The sequence below is a fragment of the Aotus nancymaae genome, unplaced genomic scaffold, assembly GCF_030222135.1.
Source record: "Aotus nancymaae isolate 86718 unplaced genomic scaffold, 86718_ANA_hifiasm-v0.15.2.pri h1tg000010l, whole genome shotgun sequence".
NCBI lineage: Eukaryota > Metazoa > Chordata > Mammalia > Primates > Aotidae > Aotus > Aotus nancymaae.
Window position 1 is genome coordinate 17,463,589 of NW_026988421.1, and position 10,881 is coordinate 17,474,469.

Sequence of the window (10,881 nt, forward strand, 5' to 3'; positions counted from 1 at the left end):
GCTAGCCGGGGTATGTTTTTACAGTAGTGTTGGAATCATGATGGAGAACAAGTCAACCGTGTGAGTGACAGGGTTGGTAGAAATAGGCATGCACTTTTTCAAGCCTCTACTTGCATCACATTTGCTGTCATTCTAGGGGCAAGCAAGTCTTACGGCTACATTAGAATCAGGGTGAGGAGGATGATACAGCTACAGGGCAAAGGGCATAGATTAAAGGAGGGCATGAGTTAGAGTCAGTGAAACAATCAATCTTCTGCAGTATTCTTAGAATTTTCTTGAGGCTTCCAAGTGCGCCCATTAGGAACAGTCAATGGGACAGGTCAGTGACATGCCCTGAAACCCAAGTCCTTCTTCAGTCCATCCAGAGAAATGACCAAGAAGCTGTCAAGTCAGTTTCTGGTTGTCTCTACCTGGACTTCTGTTTGCTAGCTTGACACCTGCTGACACTTTGGGATTCTTTGCTTCTCTTCTCCCCATCCCTCCTCCTCCTCAACACACACGCATACATACACAAAACAGACCTTGGTTCAATTATTTCTGGGGACCCTTTCCACCATAGTCTCCAGCCCCCAAAAGAATGGGTATGACAGAGAAAGTCTGGTTGCGAGGCATGGAACACAGTCCTGGAGGGACCGGGTAGCATGAGATGAAGGATAAAGGAGCAAAACAGACACGATGCTGAGAGGAAGATAAATAAGCCAGGGGGCCTCTCAGGCACTGGGCCCAGAGGTATAACTGAGGCCAAGACGAGATGGGAGTAAACAAGCACATCCAGTCTGGGGAACAAAGTCAAGGGTTGCATAGTCAAGACCTCCGTAGAGCACCAGAAGGCTCGGGCTAGAAGAGCAAAAGGAAATTTGTTTAGCACCTAACAATTGCTCAGTGAATATTTGTGGACCGACTAACTAGGAAACAGTCCTAAGAAACCAAGCGAATCTCAAACATAAACTTGGGAAAAACAAGTCATTGAAGCATTATTTGTAGTAGTAGATATAATGTATCGTAGAACACCAAATGTTCAACGATAGGGAGAGTTAAATAATTTATGGCACATCTATATAATGGCATATGATATGGTTATTTAAAATGATGTTTTAAATTAAATTTTTATGACTGGAGAAGCAGTTCACCATGTAATATGAAGTGAAAAAGCAGGTTACAAAACTGTATGCAATATCATTGCAAGTAGGCATAAAATGTGGTTTTAACAGTGGTTTATGGAAGATTTTTGTATCTTTACACTTTCTATATTTTCCAGGTTTTCCATAATAAGAATATATTTCCTTTATGACTATAAAAATGTCTGAAGTTCTAAAAAGAATGTGAATTGTGATTTTAAAACGGGGGCCAAGATGTTAACCTCTTAAGTTGTATCAGGTACCCCTTATATATTCTCCTGTAATTTTATTGGTAACATTTACCACAAATTATGAACAGTTAGTGGTCTCTCATCTCTCTCTCTCTGACAGAATGTAGACCACAGGAGAGTGAGGATTTTGCCTGTCTTGTCCATTGATACGTTTCCAGTACTCACCACAGCCTTGTAGACAGCAGGCCCTCAGGAAATGTTTGTTGAATGAATGAATGAATGTCTAAAGCAACTCAAAGAAAATTCCCTTTCCTTTCTACTGAATTGACTAAGACCTGCTGTAATGTCAGTATTAGGAGCACCTTGACTGATTCACAGGGAGAAGTGTTAGGAGCTGAGCAACCCTGATTTGTAAATACTCACTGCCTCCAAGGGCTATAGATGTCTACTTGTGTCTCAGCATGGTACCAAGTGCCATGGGGCACAAGAAGGAAGAAGTTACCTGGCAGGGTGTAATTGCCAAATAGAGCACTCATTGGGTCAAAGAAGGGAACTCAAACACAGAGCACAAAGAAAGGCACAGTTACACATGCCCCCGGCTTCCCCCTTGAGATGCATGCACTGTTCCCGAGTTCTTGAAGAACCCACACAAGTGTTCTTGGGCTCCTGCGCCACTTGGGAATCGGCACCAGAAACATGTGCATCCTCCCCTCCCATCCTCTTCAGGCAAATGATGCGCATTCCAGGCCCTGCTCTGCTCTGTCTTCCACCCTATGGAACACGTGATTGTATCTTGTCCAGTTTTTTTTATCTATAGGTCCAGACAATAAGGAACTGTATTCTGCAGCCCTGGTTGTATCACTTCTTTCCCAGGCACTTCAGGATAACTATTTTAGTCTCTTGTTTCTTTTCTTTTCCTCTCTATCCAATTTTGGGTCATCCCCTTTCTCCCAGAAAGTCTCTAACACCACTAGGAAGCAGATGTTAATGACAGGAAAGGAAAAAGAGAGATATCAGCAAAATTAGCCGCAAGAAGCACATCCACTATTTAAGGTCCCTGAAAGTGCCCCGAGATTTGTTTCAGATGCTTCTGTCTATTCTTTAATTAAATCTGCTGGGGGAAGTAAAAAAGTTCCTCTTTAAAGTTTCCTTTCTTGTTAAAAAATAAATCATAAGTGTGCTAATAACTCTTTGTTAAGCCCTATCCTATGTAGCTGTGAGACATGCCATGCTTACAGGCATGTAGTACATTCTATGTTCTTGTACTTTGTCTGTGCTGGATGTGCTCACAGCCATGTCCCAGCTCTCCATTGCTTTTACCTATTTAGAAAAGTTTTCAGTTGTTAGCCAATCAGGTTTTAGTTTAGATTGTGAGGTCTGGCTCCAGCCAACAGAGATCAAACACAGCAGTAAGGATGAACCCAAATGCGTTAAGGGATAAATGTCTGTCTTCCTTTGTTTGTTATACTCTCTGGCAAGATGGCTAGCAAGCGTATTCTTCCTGCAGTCCAGAAAGAAAAAATTGCATTGCTGAAAAATCCTTTGTCCCAGTGCTGATTTTTCTTTGCAGCACCAAGCATCTGTTTCCATCATCTGCCTTTCCTCACCCACCAATGCTTAAGATAAGGAAAACAAATATTTTGGCCAGGAGTCTTGTTGGTCTCTTTAGTTTCATTGTAAGTGCATTTTTTACTATTTTTAAAGAAGTGCATATGTATGGTATTTTACTTTGTAATAATAATGGCTACCATTAATTGAACTCTTACCGATGCCCAGGAGGTGTGCTAAGGATTGAGTCTACCTAAATTATTTAATTACCTCAACAACCCATGGGCTAGTGCTTTTATTATTCCCATTTTACAGATGCAGAAACTGAGGTTCAAAGAGAGCTGGCAACTTGCTCACAGTCATCCAATTAAGTTCTTCTTAGATCTGGAAGAATAACTACCATTTACAGCATTGTTTTGATGAGGAAATATATATTCCTGTTCCAGATGACCAATACACACACACACACAGACACACACACATATGCACGTGTGCAAAGAACACAAACTGCTTCTGTTTCTTAGAGGAAAAAAGAAGCAATATGCATGACGCTTTTGTCACTGTAGCAGATATGAGTTAGGGTGGCTTTGCAGCTTATGATTAATTTATCCCCCTCTTCTGGTAATATATCAATAGATCTGTCTCTGGATGAATGCAAGTTCCTATCCCCTCCCAGCCACAGTGATTGGTCCACAAGCTGAACCCATAACCCAAGCTGAGCCAACCAGGGTCCTTCCCAAGGATTTTAGAATTTGAAACTGGGAGGAAGTGTTACTCTGCCTCATGTCTCCTCACTGAATGGCTGTAAACAGAGTTACTGAAGGCTGCAGAAGGAGGAGACAGCCTACTTAGACGCAGAGAGCATGAGACCGGAAAGACAGAAGCAGAAACTAGCAGTGACAGAGAGGGAAGGAGGAGAGAATGAGACTGAATCCAGTTGTCCCCAAGCTCTTCTCTCGGTTTGTGAGCTGTATTTTCAACTGCTTCCTTCTTTTAACAATAGAGGAAACTGAACTGGAGAGATTGAAAAGATTTGCCCAAGATCATGCATTAAACTAAAGGCAGAGCCCAGCCTGGAACACAAGCCCCTGGCCCCAGCACATTGCTCTTAAGGACAACCATAGGCCTGGGAAATCAAGGGCAGGGAGAAACTGAGGGTTGAGAAGGGAGAAGCACTCTGTGATTCCTGCAGCATTTAGGCATTGCCCATGGCTCAGCTCCTGCCCCAGCTCCCTGCCTGCTGCCTGGATGGCTCCGCAACAGCCCAGTCCATGCCTCATTAACTGGATCCACCTGTGGGCACTTTATTTAATTATCTCAATTGGAATGGACTCAAGATGCTGGAGTTAACGTCCTTCTGTTTTCTGAGAGCTAATTATCACCTGTAGCTTGGCCCCAGGCACATATAGAAGGGGTCACCAGTGGCACTGTAAATGTGTTGGCTGAGTCAGATGTGCTCTGTCTCATTTTGGTGGGCAAGGTGAGATAAACATGATGGGGTCAGCAAGTATCTGGGCCAGCCACTCACCTCCAGAGATCAGAGCCTGGTGCCCTGGGTCGTAACACTTCCATCACCAGGCTGGACATCACAGAGTGCGCAGAATCCTGGGCCTGGAAAACAACAATAGCTGCCTCTAAGGCCCCCCAGCTGTAAGCACCAGCTCTTGCAACAGTGCTAAGGGTACTTCTATGTGCACTTCTGCCTGGGAAGGGCCTGTTGGCTCAGAGAGGTTCACTTGCCTGGAGTTACACTGGTAGGCAGCTAGGCTAGGATTTAAATTTACATCTGGTTGATGTTGTAGTTCAGATATTTTTCTGCCTCATGGCAGAAAAATTATTATCCCCGCTTTGCCTCATGGGGGGTAACTGATTACCTACTATGTGCCAAGCCCGGTGATCGGGGAATGGAATTCGAAGATGAAATTCGAAGATGTACAAGACACAGCCCTTTACTTCAAGGAGCGCACATAAGCTGCTTATGGTGTTGAGACAGTTATACTCTCCTGACACCATAATAGTAGGGTGCCATGAAAAGCATGTAGAACGTGGAGCCAAAAGGCATGGATTTGCCCTCTAGCTCCACCCTCCTTCACTGTGTCATCTTCCAGAAATCGCATAACTTTTCTAACCTCAGACCCGCATCATGGAGCTTGGAACATGGAATTCGTTACATCTGCCCTGTTTCACAGGTCTCCAGGAGCTCTGGTCAGATAACATATATGAAAACACTGTTTACACATGCACGCCTTGGTTTGTTGTAGAAACTATTATTATTGGATGGACTCCAAGATCCACTTTACTCCTCAAGAGGCTCGACCGTAGCATAACTCACAAGTGAGAGGTGTCAGCCCAGCCATGGGAACTGGGTCCCTGCTCAGGAATGCCTTCTCCTGCCTTCCACGGGTCCAGTGGGAAGCAGAAAGAGCCCCTCTGTGCCTTTAAAATGACCTTCTGGCTAATAAATAATAAACAGAAATCATCATTTGCTTACAGACGCTCTGGAACTAGAATGTAAGATAGTTTCCTTCCCTCTTTGCCTGGAGGATTGTTCAAGGGGAAACTTTTGGTCTTGTTACACAACAGTAGCATGAGCCATTATTGCTGTTTCCATCTTCATTTGTCATTTATAAGGAGAGTATTGTGGGGGGTGCCCAAATGGGCAAGAAATAGGCTTGCTTTCACTAGACCAATTCGCCAGTTCACCTAATAGAGACTAAGCTACAGGAACCAGTGCCTCCTTTCTGAAAAACCTCTTTGTCATAAACACCTACAGAGGTTACTCAGTGTCAATCCACCCACACCGAGGGTGACCAGCTAGTCTCAGGTTGTCAGAAACATTCCTGGCTGTAGCAGAAGTCCTGCTCCCTCAGGATCAGGCAGACTGGAACAGATGACCACCCTGCCCACACGTCACCTCCCCACTGGGTCAGGAGAGCACAGTGGGACTGAGCCTAGATTCTAGTGTTTCACATGGGTCTCATCTCTTTTCTGTTATACAGGACAAGTTGCTTAACTTCTCTGGGCCTCAGTTTCTTCATCCGTAAATGGAGATAACAGCAGAAGCTGTCTCATTGATCACTGTGATGATCAAATGAACCCCCATGGAAAGCACTCTATCCAGGGCAGTCACCTGGGACCCAATACTCTTTAGTTATCATTATTGCCTGACCTGGCCACAAGGAGCTTACACTCAAGTTGAGGAGACGGGACAAATGCCTTAAAAGGTGGTTCAGCTCCTTCTTCCTCTTCCCTTTGCATTTCTCTTTCTGGTTTTACCTCCCTCCTAACTCCCTGCTCCCCAACTCTGTCCCGCCTCCTCTTGTTCCCCCTCCAAGGATTCAGGATGCTGTTTCTTTCACAGCACATTATTCATTTCTTGGCAGGAAATGCTGTGCTCATAAGAATTAACATTTGGGTTTTATTTACTGGCTCACAAAGTGCCAGAATTGCATGGGGGACTCAGTTGCACAAACTCTTTTCATGGGAAATCAATGACAAATTGAAAAAAGGGGAGTCTTGAGGATCAAACAGCAAACCTTCACAATCCTTGTTTGAAAACTGAGTCCTGGCTGATTGATTGCCTTCCCAAAGTGGTACGGGGGAGGGATGTGGTTTCTCTCTGGGGTCTCCTCGCTGACCACCACACTGAACAGTGAGACTCATACCCTGTCTTACATGAGATTTAGTCACAGGATATTTCATTTTAAATCCAATGGAATGTTTTCCTAAATCAGACAAGATTGCAGTGTTTATGGCTGTTTTGCTGGAATTCTCTTTGGCTCCAGGAGGGATTTGAAAATTAACTACATTTCCTTTTGGTGACCTGGGGCCAAGCTGGAGGAAGATGAGGCCCTAGATTTGGGCCAGCAGTCACTTGTCAGGCTTGTTCCAAGAAGTCTCTTCCATTGGCCAGCCTTCCCCAACACCTGCAGCCCACCGTGGCAGCCAGGCCAGGCCCCCAATCCCCACAGGCCTTTGTTCCATAAACTGGCCAGGCTGTGCACCATGGGAAATTGGAGATGCAACAGAAACATTTTGCAAAATTAAAAAAGTGGGGTGAGCCTGAGCCATTTGCAAGAGAAGTGGAAGGCTCACACAGGGCTCTTTACATATCAGAGCTTTCTTTTTGCTTGTGGGGTGGATAAAAATATGGAATTCTTAGACAAGTAATGTGGCCAGAGGCTGCAGAATTTGTCTGATATGGCAGATTGTTGTTTCACTCGTCCTTAACATAGATGAAAAGATAAAAAGAGAAACAGTCATAGAGAAATAATGGACAGGTGAGGTAATGGCAAAACAAGCAGAGTCAACTGCCTGACAACTAATACTTTTTTTTTCTCCAAAGCAATATCTTCCCTGGAGACTGATGAAATTCTAAAGGCGCGTTTTTCCCATTTTATGATTTCAAGTGAGTTCTACCTTAATTGCACATTTCTGCCACTTGCCTTATATACTTACTATCTGTGGACCGTAACCCACTGCAATTGAGTAGCGAGACAGCTAGTGGCACAGACTCTGTAGCCAAACCAACTGAATTTGCATCTAGCTTCAGCCACGTACTGGTGTGCCTTTGGACAAGTTACTTAGCCTTACTTAGTGTCTCAGTATAAAATATAGATAATGGTAGGACCTGTCTCATAGAGTTGTTGAGAAGATTAAGTAAAGGATGTAAACTGCTCAGATGAGTCCCCGATGCACAGCAAGGTCTAGAAAAGTGCTTGCTATGATTCAATCTGGCTTAATCCAAAAGGTTGATATCACAACAAGTTGTTTCTAGAAAGACTCCATTTACATAAGAATGAGTGTTCCTCGGAGCATGTTATAGGCAGTCAGGCAAGCAGAGGTTGGGCTATGTTTCCTCTGGGGGAGCCCAAAGCCCTGATGAAGCCAGCTGGAGACACAACCATCTACAAACTTCCTGGTTCTGTTTTATCAATTGTGTCCATGAAGATGTGCTAAACTGCAAATAACAGAAAACTTTATTTGCACTGGCTTAAACATTAAGGAATGTACCATATATCCCAAGTGCAGAAAGTCCAGAGGTATCTGGGATTCCAGTTGTCTCTGGCGGATGAACTAAATCACCAGGGACCCTTGTTCCTCCATATCTCACTCTGGCATCCATGGAGTTGGTGTCCTCTTAAGGCAGCTTCCCTGGAGATTGTAATAGGGCTGGTAACAGTCAGAGTGAGGTGTCTTGTTATGTCTGTCGAGAGATAGCATAAGGTGATACTCTCTGAAAGCCCTTTATTGACAAAGACAGACTTTCCCAGAAGCCTCCAGGCAACCTCTTCCCATATTGCATTGCATTGTCTTCAGAATAACATTCCTGAGCCTATCATTGACTAGAAGGATGAGATTACCTCTACACTGTGGTCAAATCACTAAACAGCTCTATTGTGACTCCATAGAAGAGGAACAGACCAACATTGGTGGGAGGGAAGGGGGTGGTCAGCTTGACTGCTCACCACTCTGCAGGCTCCATGCCCCCAACTTTAGGTGGTGAGTAATGTTCAGGTTTTTTTTTCACTTTTCAGGAGCTCTAGAAAGTCCCATGATATTGGTTAATTCTGTATACCATTCTGCATAATGGAATTTCCAGGAATGGAGTTCTGAAGACAAGATTTTCAAAAATATATAATGGCGAACACTAGGCCCTCTGTATGTCCTCTCCATATCAAAGCTCTCAGCTTTAACTTAAATATTGTATTAGATTAGATGAAATATTTCAATACCGTCCCCCAATTCTTCCTCCACAATGGCCAGTGAGAACAGAGATTACTTCTGCCTACTTCACTATTGTATTCCATGCTGCCTGGCCAATAATAACTTAATCAGTATTTATTGAATGCATGAAAACTCCCTGCCACTGCTCTCCATTGAAACACTGCAGGCTTAGACCCTTTTCTTAACTATGTTCATACCCTTCGTTCCTCTTTCCTTAAATGTTCTCTCTGCTCCCTTACATGCCTTAGAGGTCTTGAAGTTAACTACTTCCTCTAAGAATAAAATAGCTTTCATTTATTTATTGAGCACTTACTATCTGTCTTACCCAGTGCTAAGCACTTCACAGATATTACCTTATATAATATTCACAAAATCCTATAAGATAGGTTTACAGGTGAAGAAAATGCCTTAATGAATGCCGTAACATCTATAAACAGAAACAGACTAGAGACTCAAGCCCAGATCTGAAAGGAGCCTAGGCCTGATCTCCTTACCACTCCCTGTGCCTTCCTAGACTTTCATAGCCCACAGAACACTCTTCCTGTGCTGTTCTCTTGGCCTGCGCTCTCCTGTTGTTTTCTGATGTCCATGTGTGAGTCTCACTTCTCCAACACCATGTTATGCTTTGAAGGTAAGGTGGGCTAAGGGCTGTTTCTTGAAACTACTAAGCTCCCAACACTCACCCTAGCAGAGATCTCTGTCTTGAATAGATGCCATTTGACTTGAACTGCATCCAGGACCCTGGCCTCTGGATGGCCCAACTTCAGCCAGTGTGTGGAAACTGTGAGGCTCCCCCAGCCCAGCCAATATGTATGTTTTCTGTGTCTTGGCCAAGCCAGCTTGCAGCAGGCAGTCTCAGCCAGGCACTCCAGAGCAAAGCTCAGTTTCCATCTGAACAAAGGATGAAGTCCACCATGGGTCCCAGGCTGACCAGCTTGACCTAGTTCTCTTCTACATGAGCAAGCTTGGTGACCATGGCTCCCTGGCTCTGCTGTAGGCCTCTGTGGCTCATCCCTCCATTGAAGTATTTGTCTATGTGTGCAAAGCTCTTCCAGGCTGGGGGGAGCACCAGGGAATTGGACTCTTCCTCTTCCATTAAAAGAACTGTGAAAACTCTTGACCTCTGCCTGAAGGCACAAGAATGGAACAATTTACAGCTGCTTGTTATGGGTTGTGTCTCTTGGAGAGTGCCTTATGAGCTTTCCGTTGGGCCACACATATACACACAATCTTCTCAGCACAATTCTGGTCACTTGTTCCCAGAGCTCAGCCAAATTTAGGGCAGGTGTGTGGCCACTGGCCTATTGAGCCAACCATTGAAAAAGCTGGTAGAGCTATGGGCTGGCTTATTCTCCTAGAAACCAAAAGCAATTGCTGACATCTGGAAGCCATGGGGTGCATTCCAAGTGCTGGGTCATTAGCCACAGTCACGGGAGAGAAAAGCTCTGATAGTTAGGTCAGGGGCAGAGAGAAAGCCACTTCTCTTATTACCATTCCTCAAGACTCAAAAGGCTGAAATCCCTCTGCCACCAAAGCAGGGTCCCTAACCGGGTAAATCAAATTCTGTGTTTGAGATTGTGAAGCTTTTTCTGGCCCTATCTGGTGGATCTTTAAGCCATTTGCTTCTACCTTCTCTGCTTGTTGTTTTCGCTGATCGCATTCCTTGCCCTTTCCCCCTATTTCTATGTGGGCAGAAAGACTAGGGGAGCAACATTCCATTCTCTTCTTGGCTCGGCATCCAGTTTTGTCCTTCCTATACTTGATCTCTAGGCCTCAGGGAAATAAAAAGATTGGGAGACTCAGGACACAAACAAATAAAATTTCCTAAAGAAGTCAGGGAAGCCCCCATATGTCATTTTTATATAAGATTAAAAGACAACATAATGTGTTCTCTCATCCCTTATGCTCAGTACAAAGCAGACTGAGAAGACAGAAAGATTTGACACGTCAAAAAATAAACAAAAAATGGTTGAATAAATCCAAGCAGCTGAGTGATCACAATAAATGTGAATGAATCAAAGCCATCATATTAAAGGATAAAGACATTCCGACCGAATTTTTAAAATATCCCAAAGTGGCTTTATGGTACTTCAAAGAGATAAATGAAGGAAAATGACACAAAAAGGTTGAAAATAAAGGAATGATCAAAACTATCAGATTCAAAAAAAGGGAAAGTGAAGTGGGGAACAGGGAGAACGGCTACAAGGTGTGTCTTCTTTCTCCAAGAAACAATGTATTTAGAAACAATATGTTGCTTGACTTTATCCTCAGGGTAATCTTGAGGAAAAGCACTTAGA